The sequence below is a fragment of the Leuresthes tenuis genome, unplaced genomic scaffold, assembly GCF_036924035.1.
Source record: "Leuresthes tenuis unplaced genomic scaffold, fLeuTen1.0.hap1 SCAF_23, whole genome shotgun sequence".
NCBI lineage: Eukaryota > Metazoa > Chordata > Actinopteri > Atheriniformes > Atherinopsidae > Leuresthes > Leuresthes tenuis.
Window position 1 is genome coordinate 10,890,539 of NW_027325377.1, and position 19,842 is coordinate 10,910,380.

Genomic DNA, 19,842 nt, shown 5'->3' on the forward strand with positions numbered 1-19,842 from the left:
GTAAGAAGGTGTGAATGTCCGACCATAGTTGGTAAAAAGCGGGTAAGAAAAGGTTAAAATACCCGACTCTACACAATCAATAGCGAGAGCGGAGTTGTTCGGCTAAAAGAAGGTGTGAAAGTCCGACCATTATTTGTAAAAAGCGGGTAAGAAAAGGTTCGAATGCCAAAATATACACCATCAAAAGCGGAAGCCGAGGTGTTCGGCTGCAAGTAGGTGTGAATGTCAGATCATAATTTGCAAAAAGCTGATGAGAAAGGTGTGAATGACCGACAATAATTGCTGAAAAATGTGTTAGAAAAGGTAAGAATGCCGGACCATTCATCATCAAAAGCGGGAGAAGAGGTGTTCGGCTGCAAGAAGCTGTGAATGTCCAGCCATAATTACTCAAAAATGGGTAAGAAAAGGTAGTATTGCCAGACCATAAATGATCAAAACAGGGAGCGGAGGTGTTCCGCTGTAAGAAGGTGTGAATGTCAAACCATAATTGGTAAAAAGCGGGTAAGAAAAGGTTAAAATACCCGACTGTACACAATCAATAGCGGGAGCGGAGTTGTTTGGCTACTAAAAGGTGTGAAAGTCCAACCATGGTTTGTAAAACGCGGGTAAGAAAAGGTGCGAATGCCGGAAAATATATGATCAAAAGAGGGAACGGAAGTTTTCGGCTGCAAGAAGGTCTAAATGTCCAACCATAATTTGTAAAAACCGGGGAAGAAAAGGCTCGGAAGCCCGACTATACACCATCAAAAGCGGGAGCGGAGGTGTTCAGCTGCAAGAAGGTCTGAATGTCCATCAATAATTGGTAGAAAACATGAAAAAAAATGTTCGAATATCCAACCTACATGATCATAAGTGGAAGAGGAGGTGTTCAGCTGCAAGAAGGTGTGAATGTCCACCCATAATTCCTCAAAAATGGGTAAAAAAAAAGGTGCGAATGCCCAACCATACATCATCAAAAGCAGGACTGGATGTGTTCGGCTACTAGAAGGTTTGAATGTCCGAGCATAGTTTGTAAAAGGCGGGTAAGAAAAGGTTCGAATGCCCGAACATACACCATCAAAAGAGGGAGCGGAGGTGTTCCGCCATAAGAAGGTGTGAATGTCCGACCGTAGTTGGTAAAAAGTGGGTAAGAAAAGGTTAAAATACCCGACTGTGCACAATCAATAGCGGGAGCGAATGTGTTCGGCTACAAGAAGGTGTGAAAGTCCGACCATGTTTTGTAAAAAGTGGGTAAGAAAAGGTTCGAATGCCAGAACATACACCATCAAAAGAGGGAGCGGAGGTGTTCCGCTGTAAGAAGGTGTGAATGTCCGACCATAGTTGGTAAAAAGCGGGTGAGAAAAGGTGCGAATGTCCAACCATACATGATCAAACAGGGAGCGGAGGTGTTTGGCTGCTACAAGGTGTGAATGTCTACCCATAATTAATGAAAAGCGGGCAACAAGTAGGTTCGAATGCCCAACCATACATCAACAAAAGCAGGAGTGGATGTGTTTGGCTACAAGAAGGTTTGAATGTCCGAGCATAGTTTGTAAAAAGCGGGTAAGAAAAGGTGCGAATGCCCGACAAAGTATGATCAAAAGAGGGAGCGGAGGTTTTCGGCTACAAGGAGGTTTGAATGTCTGACCATAGTTTGTAAAAAGCGGGTAAGAAAAGGTGCGAATGCCTGAACATACACCATCAAAAGAGGGAGCGGAGGTTTTCGGCTACAAGAAGGTTTGAATGTCCGACCATAGTTTGTAAAAAGCGGGTAAGAAAAGGTGCGAATGCCTGAACATACACCATCAAAAGAGGGAGCGGAGGTGTTACGCTGAAAGACGGTGTGAATGTCCGACCATAGATGGTAAAAAGCGGGTAAGAAAAGGTTCGAATGCCCGAATATATACCATCAAAAGCGGAAACGGAGGTGTTCGGCTGCAAGAAGGTGTGAACGTCCGACCAAAGTTTGTAAAAAGCAGTTAAGAAAAGGTTCGAATATCCAACCAAACATAATCAAAAGTGGGAGCAGAGCCGTTCGACTGCAAGTAGGTGTGAATGTCCACCCATAATTCCTGAAAAATGGGTAAAAAAAGGTGCGAATGCCCAACCATACATCATCAAAAGAAGAAGTGGATGTGTTCTGCTACAAGAAGGTTTGAATGTCCGACCATAGTTTGTAAAATGTGGCTAAGAAAAAGTTCGAATGCCCGAACATACACCATCAAAAGAGGGAGCGGAGGTGTTCCGCTGTAAGATGCTGCGAATGTCCGACCATAGTTGGTAAAAAGCGGGTAAGAAAAGGTTAAAAAACCCGACTGTACACAATCAATAGCGGGAGCGGAGTTGTTCGGCTACAAGAAGGTGTGAAAGTCCGACCATGGTTTGTAAAACGCGGGTAAGACAAGGTGCGAATGCCCGACAGTGTATGATCAAAAGAGGAAGCAGAGTTGTTCGGCTGCAAGGTCTGAATTTCCAACCATAATTTGTAAACACCGTTGAAGAAAAGCCTCGAAAGCCCGACTATACACCATTAAAAGCGGGAGCGGAGGTGTTCAGCTGCAAGAAGGTCTGAATGTCCACCAATAATTACTGAAAAATGGGTAAGAAAAGGTGGGAATGCCCAACTATACATCATCAAAATAAGAAGTGGATGTGTTCGGCCACAAGAAGGTTTGAATGTCCGACCATAGTTTGTAAAACGCGGGTAAGACAAGGTGCGAATGCCCGACAGTGTATGATCAAAAGAGGAAGCAGAGTTGTTCGGCTGCAAGGTCTGAATTTCCAACCATAATTTGTAAACACCGTTGAAGAAAAGCCTCGAAAGCCCGACTATACACCATTAAAAGCGGGAGCGGAGGTGTTCAGCTGCAAGAAGGTCTGAATGTCCACCAATAATTACTGAAAAATGGGTAAGAAAAGGTGGGAATGCCCAACTATACATCATCAAAATAAGAAGTGGATGTGTTCGGCCACAAGAAGGTTTGAATGTCCGACCATAGTTTGTAAAAGGCGGGTAAGAAAAGGTTCGAATGCCCGAACATACACAATCAAAAGAGGGAGCGGAGGTGTTTCACTGAAAGAAGGTGTGAATGTCCGAGCATAGTTTGTAAAAAGTGGGTAAGAAAAGGTTCGAATGCCAGAACATACACCATCAAAAGAGGGAGCGGAGGTGTTCCGCTGTAAGAAGGTGTGAATGTCCGACCATAGTTGGTAAAAAGCGGGTAAGAAAAGGTTAAAATACCCGACTCTACACAATCAATAGCGAGAGCGGAGTTGTTCGGCTAAAAGAAGGTGTGAAAGTCCGACCATGGTTTGTAAAAAGCGGGTAAGAAAAGGTTCGAATGCCAAAATATACACCATCAAAAGCGGAAGCCGAGGTGTTCGGCTGCAAGTAGGTGTGAATGTCAGATCATAATTTGCAAAAAGCTGATGAGAAAGGTGTGAATGACCGACAATAATTGCTGAAAAATGTGTTAGAAAAGGTAAGAATGCCGGACCATTCATCATCAAAAGCGGGAGAAGAGGTGTTCGGCTGCAAGAAGCTGTGAATGTCCAGCCATAATTACTCAAAAATGGGTAAGAAAAGCTAGTATTGCCAGACCATAAATGATCAAAACAGGGAGCGGAGGTGTTCCGCTGTAAGAAGGTGTGAATGTCCGAACATAATTGGTAAAAAGCGGGTAAGAAAAGGTTAAAATACCCGACTGTACACAATCAATAGCGGGAGCGGAGTAATTTGGCTACTAAAAGGTGTGAAAGTCCGACCATGGTTTGTAAAAAGCGGGTAAGAAAAGGTGCGAATGCCGGAAAATATATGATCAAAAGAGGGAACGGAAGTTTTCGGCTGCAAGAAGGTCTAAATGTCCAACCATAATTTGTAAAAACCGGGGAAGAAAAGGCTCGGAAGCCCGACTATACACCATCAAAAGCGGGAGCGGAGGTGTTCAGCTGCAAGAAGGTCTGAATGTCCATCAATAATTGCTAGAAAACATGAAAAAAAATGTTCGAATATCCAACCTACATGATCATAAGTGGAAGAGGAGGTGTTCAGCTGCAAGAAGGTGTGAATGTCCACCCATAATTCCTCAAAAATGGGTAAAAAAAAAGGTGCGAATGCCCAACCATACATCATCAAAAGCAGGACTGGATGTGTTCGGCTACTAGAAGGTTTGAATGTCCGAGCATAGTTTGTAAAAAGCGGGTAAGAAAAGGTTCGAATGCCCGAACATACACCATCAAAAGAGGGAGCGGAGGTGTTCCGCCATAAGAAGGTGTGAATGTCCGACCGTAGTTGGTAAAAAGTGGGTAAGAAAAGGTTAAAATACCCGACTGTGCACAATCAATAGCGGGAGCGAATGTGTTCGGCTACAAGAAGGTGTGAAAGTCCGACCATGTTTTGTAAAAAGTGGGTAAGAAAAGGTTCGAATGCCAGAACATACACCATCAAAAGAGGGAGCGGAGGTGTTCCGCTGTAAGAAGGTGTGAATGTCCGACCATAGTTGGTAAAAAGCGGGTAAGAAAAGGTTGAAATACCCGACTCTACACAATCAATAGCGAGAGCGGAGTTGTTCGGCTAAAAGAAGGTGTGAAAGTCCGACCATGGTTTGTAAAAAGCGGGTAAGAAAAGGTTCGAATTCCAAAATATACACCATCAAAAGCGGAAGCCGAGGTGTTCGGCTGCAAGTAGGTGTGAATGTCAGATCATAATTTGCAAAAAGCTGATGAGAAAGGTGTGAATGACCGACAATAATTGCTGAAAAATGTGTTAGAAAAGGTAAGAATGCCGGACCATTCATCATCAAAAGAGGGAGAAGAGGTGTTCGGCTGCAAGAAGCTGTGAATGTCCAGCCATAATTACTCAAAAATGGGTAAGAAAAGGTAGTATTGCCAGACCATAAATGATCAAAACAGGGAGCGGAGTTGTTCCGCTGTAAGAAGGTGTGAATGTCCGACCATAATTGGTAAAAAGTGGGTAAGAAAAGGTTAAAATACCCGACTGTACACAATCAATAGCGGGAGCGGAGTAATTTGGCTACTAAAAGGTGTGAAAGTCCGACCATGGTTTGTAAAAAGCGGGTAAGAAAAGGTGCGAATGTCGGACAATATATGATCAAAACAGGGAACGGAAGTTTTCGGCTGCAAGAAGGTCTAAATGTCCAAACATAATTTGTAAAAACCGGGGAATAAAAGGCTCGGAAGCCCGACTATACACCATCAAAAGCGGGAGCGGAGGTGTTCAGCTGCAAGAAGGTCTGAATGTCCATCAATAATTGGTAGAAAACATGAAAAAAAATGTTCGAATATCCAACCTACATGATCATAAGTGGAAGAGGAGGTGTTCAGCTGCAAGAAGGTGTGAATGTCCACCCATAATTCCTCAAAAATGGGTAAAAAAAAAGGTGCGAATGCCCAACAATACATCATCAAAAGCAGGACTGGATGTGTTCGGCTACAAGAAGGTTTGAATGTCCGAGCATAGTTTGTAAAAAGCGGGTAAGAAAAGGTTCGATTGTCCGAACATACACCATCAAAAGAGGGAGCGGAGGTGTTCCGCCATAAGAAGGTGTGAATGTCCGACCGTAGTTGGTAAAAAGTGGGTAAGAAAAGGTTAAAATACCCGACTGTGCACAATCAATAGCGGGAGCGAATGTGTTCGGCTACAAGAAGGTGTGAAAGTCCGACCATGTTTTGTAAATAGCGGGTAAGACAAGGTGCGAATGCCCGACAATGTATGATCAAAAGAGGGAGCGGAGGTTTTCAGCTGCAAGAAGGTCTGAATGTCCAACCATAATTTGTAAAAACCGGGGAAGAAAAGGCTCGAAAGCCCGACTATACACCATCAAAAGCGGGAGCAGAGGTGTTCAGCTGCAAGAAGGTCTCAATGTCCATCAATAATTGCTAGAAAACATGAAAGAAAATTTTCGAATATCAAACCGCACATGATCATATGCGGGAGAGGAGGTGTTCAGCTGCAAGATGGTGTGAATGTCCACCCATAATTCCGGAAAAATGGGTAAAAAAAGGTGCGAATGCCCAACCATACAACATCAAAAGCAGGTGTCAATGTCAGATCATAATTTGCAAAAACCTGATGAGAAATGGTGAGAATGCCCGACTATACACCATCAAATGCGGGAGCGGAGGTGTTCGGCTGTGAGTAGGTGTGAATGTCCGACCATACTTGCTGAAAAATATGACAAAGCAGTTTTCACTTGGTTTGAGTGAAGGAATTCATTTTATATCAAAATCCGAAATTGTGTACAACTCGTGGAAATAAGTTTATTCTCGTATTCCTAAAAGTTTAGTGTTGTTCTTTGGTATACTGCAAAGTAATACTTTCTATTTTGTTGAAACCGATTCAGACATGGATAAATATGAAGGACAAAGCAGTTTTAACTTGATTTGAGTGAAGGAATTCGTTTTATATAAAAATCCAGAGTTGTGCATTATGGCAGCAGAATTGTAGTCTGAATACCTTTTATGCCAAACAGATTTGTCTTGCCAAGGGAAGTTTTATAAATGTTTATTGTTTATGTTTAAAATATATAAACTAGCAGAATAATTAATTCATCCGCCTGGTCCCTCCCACCCCGGAGAGGGCAGCCAGAGACTGGCTGCAATAGGCATCCCCGCAACCTGGGACCCAACACAGGGCAGGAGGGCCTTATGTCCACCAGGCTCAGGGCTTGCAGTCACCATATTCCGGGAGCTACTGTACCCACAGAAGGAACTGCTTTGTCCTTCATATTTATCCATGTCTAAATAGCTTTAAACAAAAAATGAAAGTTGTACTTTGCAGGATAGGAAAGAACAACTAAAAACCTTTTCAGGAATCCGAGAATAAGCGTCGATTGACGAGTTCTACACAATTTCGGATTTTGATTTAAAATGAATTCCTTCACTCAAACCAAGTTAAAACTGCTTTGTCCTTGATATTTATCCATGTCTGAATCGGTTTCAACAAAATAGAAAGTATTACTTTGCAGTATACCAAAGAACAACACTAAACCTTTAGGAATCCGAGAATAAACTTATTTCCACGAGTTCTACACAATTTCGGATTTTGATATAAAATGAATTCCTTCACTAGAACCAAGTGAAAACTGCTTTGTCATATTTTTCAGCAAGTATGGTCGGCCATTCACAGCTTCCTCTCCACCATACTTGTATGGTGGGATATACACACCCACTTGCATCCGAAGACCTCCGCCCCCACTTTTGTTGATATTTAGTCGGTCATTCGCACTTATCCTTTTTCAACTCCTATTGATAAAAATCCATTTAATATGTAGTCCTCGCATAGAGGACATATCAGACATTAAACTGATAAGAACAGATACTACACTTTATCTTAGCCAAAAGGCCGAGAAGCGATAACTGTCCACTTGTTCACGTCCGAGGGCCCTTCCTGGCACAATGCGCACTTGTAGCGGTGTTCTTTTTATGGCCATAGTGTCACTTTGCACCTCCGCCCACCCGCTGCACTGAGCACTCTTCAGCCATTTGAAATGGTGATATGAGCTCATCAAATTAAATAAAATGTCCATTTTAGATTATATGTTCCAGATGTTTGATTCCTTTGATCTTCCACAGAGTAAAGTTTAGCATTTTTTTGTTTTGCAGGATGTCAGGATTGTTCCAGATGGGTGTAAGCTTACACGGGACAAGTGAAGACTTTGTTATTTTAAGAATGTCCCACCAGGCTGTCAGAGAGGTGCTGATGTTAATGCTTTTGAAACATTTGTGATTTTTTACGTTTTGACTAATAAGTGGCAGGTCAGAGATTTCCAGATTATCACACAATGCTTGTTCTATATTTATCCATGGTTCATCTATTGGGCTAGGTTTAAACCATTTTCATATATACCGTAACCTATTGGCTAAGGAATAGTGCTGAAAATTAGGTAAATCTAATCCACCACTGTCCTTGGTCTTCTGTAGGGTTTTTAAACTAATACGTGGTGGTTTGTTTTTCCACAGAAATTTAAACTTAAACCAAGTAGCAGGTGGTTTTATGGGGATCATTGAGAACAAATAGTTAACTTTTGGTAGTATCATCATTTTAATGGTTGTAACTCTCCCCATAAGTGATATAGGTAAGGACTTCCAACGAGAGAGATGGTCCTCTACTGATCGTCCTCTACTGTCTTTAATAATTGCACATTTTGCCACTGCGGGTTCTTGCAGAGAGACTCAGAGAAAGCGGACGGTTCAACGTATAGTTTATTTAACCCTTTTTCATGAATTTGGAGTCGTTCGCAGGCCTTCCCTCCCGGTTCGTGCTGCCCACTCCACTTCAATCCTCCTTCCAGCTCTGAGTTTTTAAAAGAGGAGAGTGATTAGACAAGTGACTGCCGGTGTACTAATCACTCACCTAGTCCTGCTCCCCAGAGCTCTCTCCACAGCTCTCTCCTGCAGCTGATGCACCATGCCCCCTCCACATACCTCCACCGCCTGACCTTGGCCGGGGAGCGGCCCGGCCTAACCTACTCCCCCCCCCACCTCGCCATGCGAGCTGGAAAGGAAGTCGGCCACCGCCATCTGTGCCCCCGGCCTATGGACCACTTTGAATTTAAAAGGCTGTAGTGCCAGATACCAGCGGGTGATCCGTGCATTGACATTTTTCATTCGGTGGAGCCACTGGAGGGGAGCATGGTCCGAGCAGAGGGTTAATGGGCGCCCCAGCAAGTAATACCGCAGAGCACCGACCACCCACCAGATGGAGAGGCATTCCCTCTCCACCGTGTTGTATCTGGTCTCCCTCTCGGATAGTTTCCGGCTGATGTAAAGCACTGGGTGGTCAACGCCCCGCACCTGCTGGGACAGAACAGCCCCCAACCCCCTTCCAGATGCATCAGTCTGCAGGACAAATGGGAGAGAGGAGTTAGGTGTGTGGAGAAGAGGCTCCCCACAGAGGGTCTGCTTTACCCTCTCAAGTGACGCCTGGCACTGCTCCGTCCACCGGACCGGATCAGAGGCACCTTTTCGGGTAAGGTCGGTCAAGGGGCTGGTCAGCTCCGCAAAGTTGGGAATAAATCGCCGGTAATATCCGGCCAGCCCCAAAAACCGCCTCACCTCTTTCTTGGTCTTAGGTTTTGGGCAGGCTGCAATCGCTGCTGTCTTGTCTACCTGTGGACGCACCTGTCCGCCGCCCAAGTGGTACCCCAGATACCGTACCTCCCTCCGTCCAACTGCACACTTCATTGGGTTGGCCGTGAGCCCCGCCTGCCGCAGTGACTCCAGCACTGCCGCCACCTTCTGAACATGCTCCGCCCAGCTGTTGCTATGTATGATGACGTCATCCAGGTAAGCGGCAGCATACGCAGCATGCGGCCGCAGGACCCGATCCATAAGGCGTTGAAATGTGGCTTGGGCCCCGAACAACCCCAACGGAAGTGTGACAAATTGGTACAACCCGTACGGAGTGGAGAAGGCCGTTTTTTCCTTAGACTCTGGAGACAAGGGGATCTGCCAGTAGCCCTTGGTCAAATCCAGTGTCGTAAAAAAACGAGCAGTGCCCAGGCGATCCAGGAGCTCGTCAACCCGGGGTATAGGATAGGCATCAAATCGTGACACATCATTCACCTTGCGATAGTCCACACAGAACCGGATAGACCCATCCGTCTTGACTACAAGAACGATGGGACTACCCCAGGCGCTTTTAGACTCCTCAATTACACCCATCTCCAGCATAGCTTCCAATTCTGCCTGAACCACTTTTCTCTTGTGCTCAGGTAACCGATAGGAACGTGAACGCATTGTCACGCCCGGGTGTGTCTCAACATGGTGTTGAATAAGGCTTGTGCGTCCTGGCAGGGGGGAGAACACATCAGCGTAATGCTGCTGCAACTGGGCTATGTCTGCTCTCTGGGACGGTGAGAGGTGCCTTGATCAGTCAGGATCTCTTTCGGGATCCCGACTCGGGAGATAACTTGAAACAGTGCCTGCGCTACACTCTTTGCAGAGATGGTGCGCAACGGCACTGCTTCTGGATATCATGTTGCATAATCCACCAGAACTAACACAAAGCGATATCCACGTGCGCTCCGATGAAAGGGCCCGATGAGGTCCATCCCAATACGCTCAAATGGGACCTCAATCAGCGGCAATGGGCGCAAAGTGCTTTCGGGACGGCCTGTTGGTTAACCAACTGGCATTCGGAGCAGGACGCGCACCAGCGGCGCAGGTCTGCCCGAATGCCTGGCCAATAGAACCGGGCCATTATACGGTTCATTGTTTTTTCATACCCCATATGCCCCGCCATCGGGTTATAATGAGCCGCCTGGAAAACGATTTCCCGACAGCTTTTCGGCACCAACAGCTGTGTTATGATTTCCTCTGTCTGAGTGTCATGACTCACTCTGTACACTCTGTCCCTGCACAATGAAAAATGCGGATATGTTAGCACTGCGTCAGGGCGCACCATATGACCATCAATTTTTATCACCTGATCCAAGGCATAGCGTAGAGTATCATCACGAGACTGCTCGAGTGGACAATCTTCCATGGAGTCGAACACAGGAACCGACGGAGCCTCCTGTGAAGGTACCGTCGGCTCCCCCTCCCCGTCTGCAGTGTCGGACAACCTCGAGTCACCGCTGAGGACAGCACACATATCCCATGACCCTGACGGTCGTGAGCGCACCCCCACACACTGCCCCACTAATCTATCAAACCTGGGCCAATGGGTTCCCAAAATCAGGGGGTGCGCCAGGCAGGAGCTAACCGCGGACTTCACACTATGCTTTTTCCCCTTACAGCGAATTTCAACCGGGACCACGGGGTATCTGTGAATATCCCCATGCACACACCTAATATCCACCCATTCTGCCTCTATCAAAGCCCCAGGTCGAATAAGATTCTGGTGAACTATACTGTGTGCAGCCCGAGTCCACCATTGCCTGATGTGTACCCCCCTGAATCCTTACCGGAACACTGTACGTCCCTCCTGGGCACTGGAGGGTCAAAAACACGAATCACCTGTCCGACCTCCATGAGCGGGCACTCGCGGCGTAAATGACCGGGCTGCCCGCACCTCCAACACTCCTGCCCCGCCACCTGAGGGACCCTCTGTGGGTCGGGAGCAGGATTTGTAGCCGCTGGAACCTGGGGTGGAAAGAGAGGGCAGGAAAGGTTAGTGCGGGGAAGGGGAGACGGTCGTGCTGTTGCCAGCTGAGAGCCAGCTGTTGACAGCCTCCTCCGGGGCGCTGGTGTTGGCCGGCCCAACGATGCTGGCCGAGCCTCCGGTGTCCGGCCCTGGAAAAAAACAGCCAGATGGTCCTCCGCAAGGGTGATCGCGGCCTCCAATGATAACGCTCAATATGAAGCAGCCATCCAAAGACTGTGTCAAGCCATCAAAATCAATATGTCCCACATTTACACCTGCAAACAGAAACCCGGTGAAGGGACTGATGATTTTCCTTGAGGAAGTCAGCAAGCACAGCGGTCATCAGAGACCAACGGATTTGGGTAATGAATCAGGACCATGGGAGAGTATTGCATGCAATGCAATAATTAAAGGCCTCATGCCAGATGTCGCCACTGAAGTAAAGAACATTTACGTGGGATGGTGTGAGGGTCCTCGTTTGGCTGACGTTCGCCGATATGCTCGCCATGCTCAGAACCAAGTTGAGACGCGTAAGATATAGGACAAGTGTGAAAAGGAGCTGCATTTGGCAGCCATGACCATGTATTACGCAGTTGGTGTAAACAGAGGACGAGGCCGAAGTCGAAGACGTGGACGTGTGGGAGAGGAGGTCGAAATGGGCCACGCCAGAGCTATGATCCGAATATTTGTTTTTACTGTGGCCAGACTGGAAAATGGAAGAAGGACTGTCCACAGCTGAAAAGTGATGAAATTGGGCAAAAGGCTGACTGAGGGTGGGAGGCAGGTTCTGGACGTCACGCGGCAGCGGAGCCTCCACTAATGGGTGATAGCACAAACACACTCACACATTTTTCCTGCTCTGTGTAGTGAAGAAACGCTTGCCGACTGTGATTCACGTAGTAAAGTTTTGCATGCTATTTCCGTCCTAGAGCAAAGATATTTCTCTCAGAATATAGGAACTTATGTTCATCAGTAGTGACATCAGGGCAGTTTGATTGTCCTCCAAAGTTAAGTGGAAACCACGTTTACTCTATGTCTGCATCAGGCCAGGTTGTGAAGGAGAAAATGACATCGCCCATTGCGTGTGTCACTCCCGATGGGCTCTCCTTCAAACACTCATTTTTGTTATCAGAGTTGTGTCCCATTAACCTGATGGGCTGTGATCTCATGTGTAAATTAGGCATTATTTTAACTTCTACACCAGAGGGTGTTAACGTTATGTTACAGCCTGACAAAGTTTTCACAGCAGTGCAGTTTGATTCATCTGCACTTACATATGCTTATGAGTGGAAACTTCCCAGCTCTCCTTTTTCACAACAACTAGTGGAAGAAGCAAAAGCGTTAGTTTCACCCCTTTCTGATTTCATGCAACATGCTGATTTGCACTGCACATCACACATTTCTTTGGGGCCTGACAATGACTATGAGAAGAAGTGAAAAAATATGTGCGCCTACTTTATTGGTGTGTCGCTCACTCCAGAGCAATTCGATTTTTTTAATGTTTGTGGTACTCACCCTCAAATTTCCTTGGCCAAACCTACACACTGGCATTGACAAGGTGTGGGAGAGTCTGTTGCTACATGTCAGAAAGAAACGGATTGGACCGTTTCACCTGCTGATCCAAATTTGATGTTTTCTGAACGATTGTCAGCATACAAAAAAACATTGATCATATGCGGGAGAGGAGGTGTTCAGCTGCAAGAAGGTGTGAATGTCCACCCATAATTCCTGAAAAATGGGTAAAAAAAGGTGCGAATGCCCAACCATACATCATCAAAAGCAGGTGTGAATGTCAGATCATAATTTGCAAAAACCTGATGAGAAATGGTGAGAATGCCCGACTATACACCATCAAATGCGGGAGCGGAGGTGTTCGGCTGTGAGTAGGTGTGATTGTCCGACCATACTTGCTGAAAAATATGACAAAGCAGTTTTAACTTGGTTTGAGTGAAGGAATTCATTTTATATCAAAATCCGAAATTGTGTAGAACTCGTCAATCGACGCTTATTCTCGGATTCCTGAAAAGGTTTAGAGTTGTTCTTTCCTATCCTGCAAAGTACAACGTTATTTTTTTGTTTAAAGCTATTTAGACATGGATAAATATGAAGGACAAAGCAGTTCCTTCTGTGGGTACAGTAGCTCCCGGAATATGGTGACTGCAGGCCCTGAGCCTGGTGGACATAAGGCCCTCCTGCCCTGTGTTGGGTCCCAGGTTGCGGGGATGCCTATTGCAGCCAGTCTCTGGCTGCCCTCTCCGGGGTGGGAGGGACCAGGCGGATGAATTAATTATTCTGCTAGTTTATATATTTTAAACATAAACAATAAACATTTATAAAACTTCCCTTGGCAAGACAAATCTGTTTGGCATAAAAGGTATTCAGACTACAATTCTGCTGCCATAATGCACAACTCTGGATTTTGATATAAAATGAATTCCTTCACTCAAACCAAGTTAAAACTGCTTTGTCCTTCATATTTATCCATGTCATAATAGCTTTAAACAAAAAAAGAAGGTTGTACTTTGCAGGATAGGAAAGAACAACACTAAACCTTTAGGAATCCGAGAATAATCTTATTTTCACGAGTTCTACACAATTTCGGATTTTGATATAAAATGAATTCCTTCACTCAAACCAAGTTAAAACTGCTTTGTCCTTCATATTTATCCATGTCTAAATAGCTTTAAACAAAAAAAGAACGTAGTACTTTGCAGGATAGGAAAGAACAACTCTAAACCTTTTCAGGAATCCGAGAATAAGCGTCGATTGACGAGTTCTACACAATTTCGGATTTTGATATAAAATGAATTCCTTCACTCAAACCAAGTTAAAACTGCTTTGTCCTTCATATTTATCCATGTCTGAATAGGTTTCAACAAAAAAGAAAGTATTACTTTGCAGTATACCAAAGAACAACACTAAACCTTTAGGAATCCGAGAATAAGCTTCTTGTCACCAGTTCTCCACATTTCGGATTTTGATATAAAATGAATTCCTTCACTCAAACCAAGTTAAAACTGCTTTGTCCTTCATATTTACCCATGTCTAAATAGCTTTAAACAAAAAAGAACGTAGTACTTTGCAGGATAGGAAAGAACAACTCTAATTTTTTTCAGGAATCCGAGAATAAGCTTCTTTTCACGAGTTCTACACAATTCCGGATTTTGATATAAAATGAATTCCTTCACTCAAACCAAGTTAAAACTGCTTTGTCCTTCATATTTATCCATGTCATAATAGCTTTAAACAAAAAAAGAACGTTGTACTTTGCAGGATAGGAAAGAACAACACTAAACCTTTAGGAATCCGAGAATAATCTTATTTTCACGAGTTCTACACAATTTCGGATTTTGATATAAAATGAATTCCTTCACTCAAACCAAGTTAAAACTGCTTTTTCCTTCATATTTATCCATGTCTAAATAGCTTTAAACAAAAAAAGAACGTAGTACTTTGCAGGATAGGAAAGAACAACTCTAAACCTTTTCAGGAATCCGAGAATAAGCGTCGATTGACGAGTTCTACACAATTTCGGATTTTGATATAAAATTAATTCCTTCACTCAAACCAAGTTAAAACTGCTTTGTCCTTCATATTTATCCATGTCTGAATAGGTTTCAACAAAAAAGAAAGTATTACTTTGCAGTATACCAAAGAACAACACTAAACCTTTAGGAATCCGAGAATAAGCTTCTTGTCACCAGTTCTCCACATTTCGGATTTTGATATAAAATGAATTCCTTCACTCAAACCAAGTTAAAACTGCTTTGTCCTTCATATTTACCCATGTCTAAATAGCTTTAAACAAAAAAGAACGTAGTACTTTGCAGGATAGGAAAGAACAACACTAATTTTTTTCAGGAATCCGAGAATAAGCTTCTTTTCACGAGTTCTACACAATTCCGGATTTTGATATAAAATGAATTCCTTCACTCAAACCAAGGTAAAACTGCTTTGTCCTTCATTGTTATCCATGTCTGAATCGGTTTCAACAAAATAGAAAGTATTACTTTGCAGTATACCAAAGAACAACACTAAACCTTTAGGAATACGAGAATAAACTTATTTCCACGAGTTCTACACAATTTCGGATTTTGATATAAAATGAATTCCTTCACTCAAACCAAGTGAAAACTGCTTTGTCATATTTTTCAGCAAGTATGGTCAGACATTCACACCTACTCACAGCCGAACACCTCCTCTCCCGCATTTGATGGTGTATAGTCGGGCATTCTCACCATTTCTCATCAGGTTTTTGCAAATTATGATCTTACATTCACACCTGCTTTTGATGTTGTATGGTTGGGCATTCGCACCTTTTTTTTATCCATTTTTCAGGAATTATGGGTGGACATTCACACCATCTTGCAGCTGAACACCTCCTTTCCCGCATATGATCATGTGCGGTTTGATATTCGAAAATTTTCTTTCATGTTTTTTAGCAATTATTGATGGACATTGAGACCTTCTTGCAGCTGAACACCTCTGCTCCCGCTTTTGATGGTGTATAGTCGGGCTTTCGAGCCTTTTCTTCCCCGGTTTTTACAAATTATGGTTGGACATTCAGACCTTCTTTTAGCCGAACACAGTTTTTTGCAGCCGAATTTGGGCATTCGAACCTTTTCATACCCACTTTTTACCAACTATGGTCGGACATTCACACCGTCTTACAGCGGAACACCTCCGCTCCCTCTTTTGATGGTGTAAGTTCGGGCATTCGAACCTTTTCTTACCCGCTTTTTACAAACTATGCTCGGACATTCAAATCTTCTTGTAGCCGAACACATCCACTCCTGCTTTTGATGATGTATGGTTGGGCATTCGAACCTACTTGTTGCCCGCTTTTCATTAATTATGGGTGGACATTCACACCTTGTCGCAGCCAAACACCTCCGCTCCCTGTTTTGATCATGTATGGTTGGACATTCGCACTTTTCTCATCCGCTTTTTGCAAACTATGGTCGGCCATTCACAGCTTCCTCTCCACCATACTTGTATGGTGGGATATTCACACCCACTTGCATCCGAAGATCTCCGCCCCCACTTTTGTTGATATTTAGTCGGTCATTCACACCTTACCCGTTTTCTTGCCGCCAAACACCTCTGATCTCGCTTTTGATGATGTAAGATTGGGCATTCAGACCTTGCTTAACCTGCTTTTCACCAACTATAGATGGACATTCACACCTTCTTGCAGCCGAACACTTCCGCTCCACCTTTTAGGTTTCTATCACACCTTTTTTTTCACCGCATTTTATAGATTATGGTTGGAAATTCTCAACCACTCATCCGAAGACCTCTCCTCCCGCTTTTGTTAATATATTTGAACTTTAGTCAGACAATCACACCTACTTGCAGCCGAACACCACCTCTCTAGCTTTTGATGATGTATGGTCCGGCATTCTTACCGTTTCTAACACATTTTTCAGCAATTATGGTAGGACATTCACACCTTCTTGCAGCTGAACACCTCCTCTCCCACTTATGATCATGTGCGGATTGATTTTCGAAAATTTTCTTTCATGTTTTCTAGCAATTAATAATGGACATTTAGACCTTCTTGCAGCTGAACACCTCCGCTCCCGCTTTTGATCATACATTGTCAGGCATTCGCACCTTGTCTTACCCGCTTTTTACAAACTTTAGTCGAACATTCACACCTTTTTGCAGCCGAACACAGTTTTTTGCAGCCGAATTTGGGCATTCGAACCTTTTCATACCCACTTTTTCCAACTATGGTCGGACATTCACACCGTCTTACAGCGGAACACCTCCGCTCCCTCTTTTGATGGTGTAAGTTCGGGCATTCGAACCTTTTCTTACCCGCTTTTTACAAACTATGCTCGGACATTCAAACCTTCTTGTAGCCGAACACATCCACTCCTGCTTTTGATGATGTATGGTTGGGCATTCGAACCTACTTGTTGCCCGCTTTTCATTAATTATGGGTGGACATTCACACCTTGTCGCAGCCAAACACCTCCGCTCCCTGTTTTGATCATGAATGGTTGGACATTCGCACCTTTTCTCATCCGCTTTTTGCAAACTATGGTCGGCCATTCACAGCTTCCTCTCCACCATACTTGTATGGTGGGATATTCACACCCACTTGCATCCGAAGATCTCCGCCCCCACTTTTGTTGATATTTAGTCGGTCATTCACACCTTACCCGTTTTCTTGCCGCCAAACACCTCTGATCTCGCTTTTGATGATGTAAGATTGGGCATTCAGACCTTGCTTAACCTGCTTTTCACCAACTATAGATGGACATTCACACCTTCTTGCAGCCGAACACTTCCGCTCAACCTTTTAGGTTTCTATCACACCTTTTTTTTCACCGCATTTTATAGATTATGGTTGGAAATTCTCAACCACTCATCCGAAGACCTCTCCTCCCGCTTTTGTTAATATATTTGAACTTTAGTCAGACAATCACACCTACTTGCAGCCGAACACCACCTCTCTAGCTTTTGATGATGTATGGTCCGGCATTCTTACCGTTTCTAACACATTTTTCAGCAATTATGGTAGGACATTCACACCTTCTTGCAGCTGAACACCTCCTCTCCCACTTATGATCATGTGCGGATTGATTTTCGAAAATTTTCTTTCATGTTTTCTAGCAATTAATAATGGACATTTAGACCTTCTTGCAGCTGAACACCTCCGCTCCCGCTTTTGATCATACATTGTCAGGCATTCGCACCTTGTCTTACCCGCTTTTTACAAACTTTAGTCGAACATTCACACCTTTTTGCAGCCGAACACAGTTTTTTGCAGCCGAATTTGGGCATTCGAACCTTTTCATACCCACTTTTTACCAACTATGGTCGGACATTCACACCGTCTTACAGCGGAACACCTCCGCTCCCTCTTTTGATGGTGTATGTTCGGGCATTCGAACCTTTTCTTACCCGCTTTTTACAAACTATGCTCGGACATTCAAATCTTCTTGTAGCCGAACACATCCACTCCTGCTTTTGATGATGTATGGTTGGGCATTCGAACCTACTTGTTGCCCGCTTTTCATTAATTATGGGTGGACATTCACACCTTGTCGCAGCCAAACACCTCCGCTCCCTGTTTTGATCATGTCGCAGCTTTTCTCACCCGCTTTTTGCAAACTATGGTCGGCCATTCACAGCTTCCTCTCCACCATACTTGTATGGTGGGATATTCACACCCACTTGCATCCGAAGATCTCCGCCCCCACTTTTGTTGATATTTAGTCGGTCATTCACACCTTACCCGTTTTCTTGCCGCCAAACACCTCTGATCTTGCTTTTGATGATGTAAGATTGGGCATTCAGACCTTGCTTTTCCTGCTTTTCACCAACTATAGTCGGACATTCACACCTTCTTGCAGCCGAACACTTCCGCTCCACCTTTTAGTATTCTATGGGGCATTCACACCTTTATTTTCACCGCATTTTATAAAAACACCACAGGAACACCGTATTGAGGCTTTGTTCTGACCGCTCATTCGGTGTCGCGTTTCTTTCAAGCAATTCTCCTGGTTAGCCCGCACTCGGCTCGCTCCCAGAGCCGTGTTAAAGTCTACTTCCCATTCACTCTCTTTTCTCAGCAGACTAAAAGAAACTTCCATCCTGCACCGCTGTTTGCTTTTTCACAAGAGCAGAGGAGAGCGCACCGTTCCCAGCAGCACTGCAGTACCGGGTCGATGCTTGGAGTGAACGGAGCAAGCTCCTTTTTCAACTCCTATTGATAAAAATCCATTTAATATGTAGTCCTTGCATAGACATATCACATATTAAACTGATAAGTACAGATATGGATTATGTGCAATTATTAAAGAGAGTAGAGGACGATCTCTCTCGTTGGAAGTCCTTACCTATATCACTTATGGGGAGAGTTACAACCATTAAAATGATGATACTACCAAAAGTTAACTATTTGTTCTCAATGATCCCCATAAAACCATCTGCTACTTGGTTTAAGTCACTAGATTCATGCATCTCCAAATTTCTGTGGAAAAACAAATTTGAGGAAATACCTCATTTTCAGCACTATTCTTTAGCCAATAGGTTACAATATATATCAAAATGGTTTAAACCTTGTTGTTGTCACAGTTCCCAGAGACGTTGTAATCGTTGAGGATTCTATATTCACCCCCTCATTAGAGGCACGTGTTGCAGATTGATGACACTGAATCTTCTTCTCTGTTCATTGCTGGCATCATTCCCAGCATCGTAAGTGTTCGTGGCATTGTTAGCCTCTTCTTCTGGATCTTGATATCGAGCATCCTTTTGTATTTCTGGTTTGTAAGTCCTCTCTCTTCGTTCACTGGAGTCTTCGTCTCTTTGTCCTTGAGTTTGGTGATTTTTTCTTCTTTTGATGCCTTGACACAGTGTGACAGGTGATACCACGTGGGAGATCCTTTAACTTGGACTGCTGTCCCTGTGCTGCGAAATGGCTGCGCTGCTCAAATGGTCTCTCCTTCATCATATACACAGTTATTTATACATCACCTTCCACCATGAAGCGTTGTCCCCTTTTTTTTTCTCTTTTTGTTCTTAAAATGCTGTTATGCATGTCTAAACCAATCCATTAAACTAGATCATTTTGGCAGTAAAGCGATCTACAATGTGCTTGGTCGCAAAGCTGCTCATCTGTGGTAAACAGCTCTTCAGAAAGGCATTCTTCAATTGATTTCACTAATTTTATGTAATAATTTTGTGATTTCCTACAAAATTACACTTCTTCTCCCATCTGTCTGAGTATTTAATATTGTCTG

The 19,842-nt window shown here is 44.0% G+C and overlaps 2 pseudogenes; both read right to left on the reverse strand.

Moving 5' to 3' along the window:
• Nucleotides 1–7,243: 7,243 nt before the first annotated feature.
• Nucleotides 7,244–7,354, reverse strand: LOC140283381 (U2 spliceosomal RNA; annotated as a pseudogene).
• An 11,373-nt stretch (nt 7,355–18,727) lies between these two features.
• On the reverse strand, nt 18,728–18,906 carry LOC140283386 (U2 spliceosomal RNA; annotated as a pseudogene).
• Nucleotides 18,907–19,842: the final 936 nt, after the last annotated feature.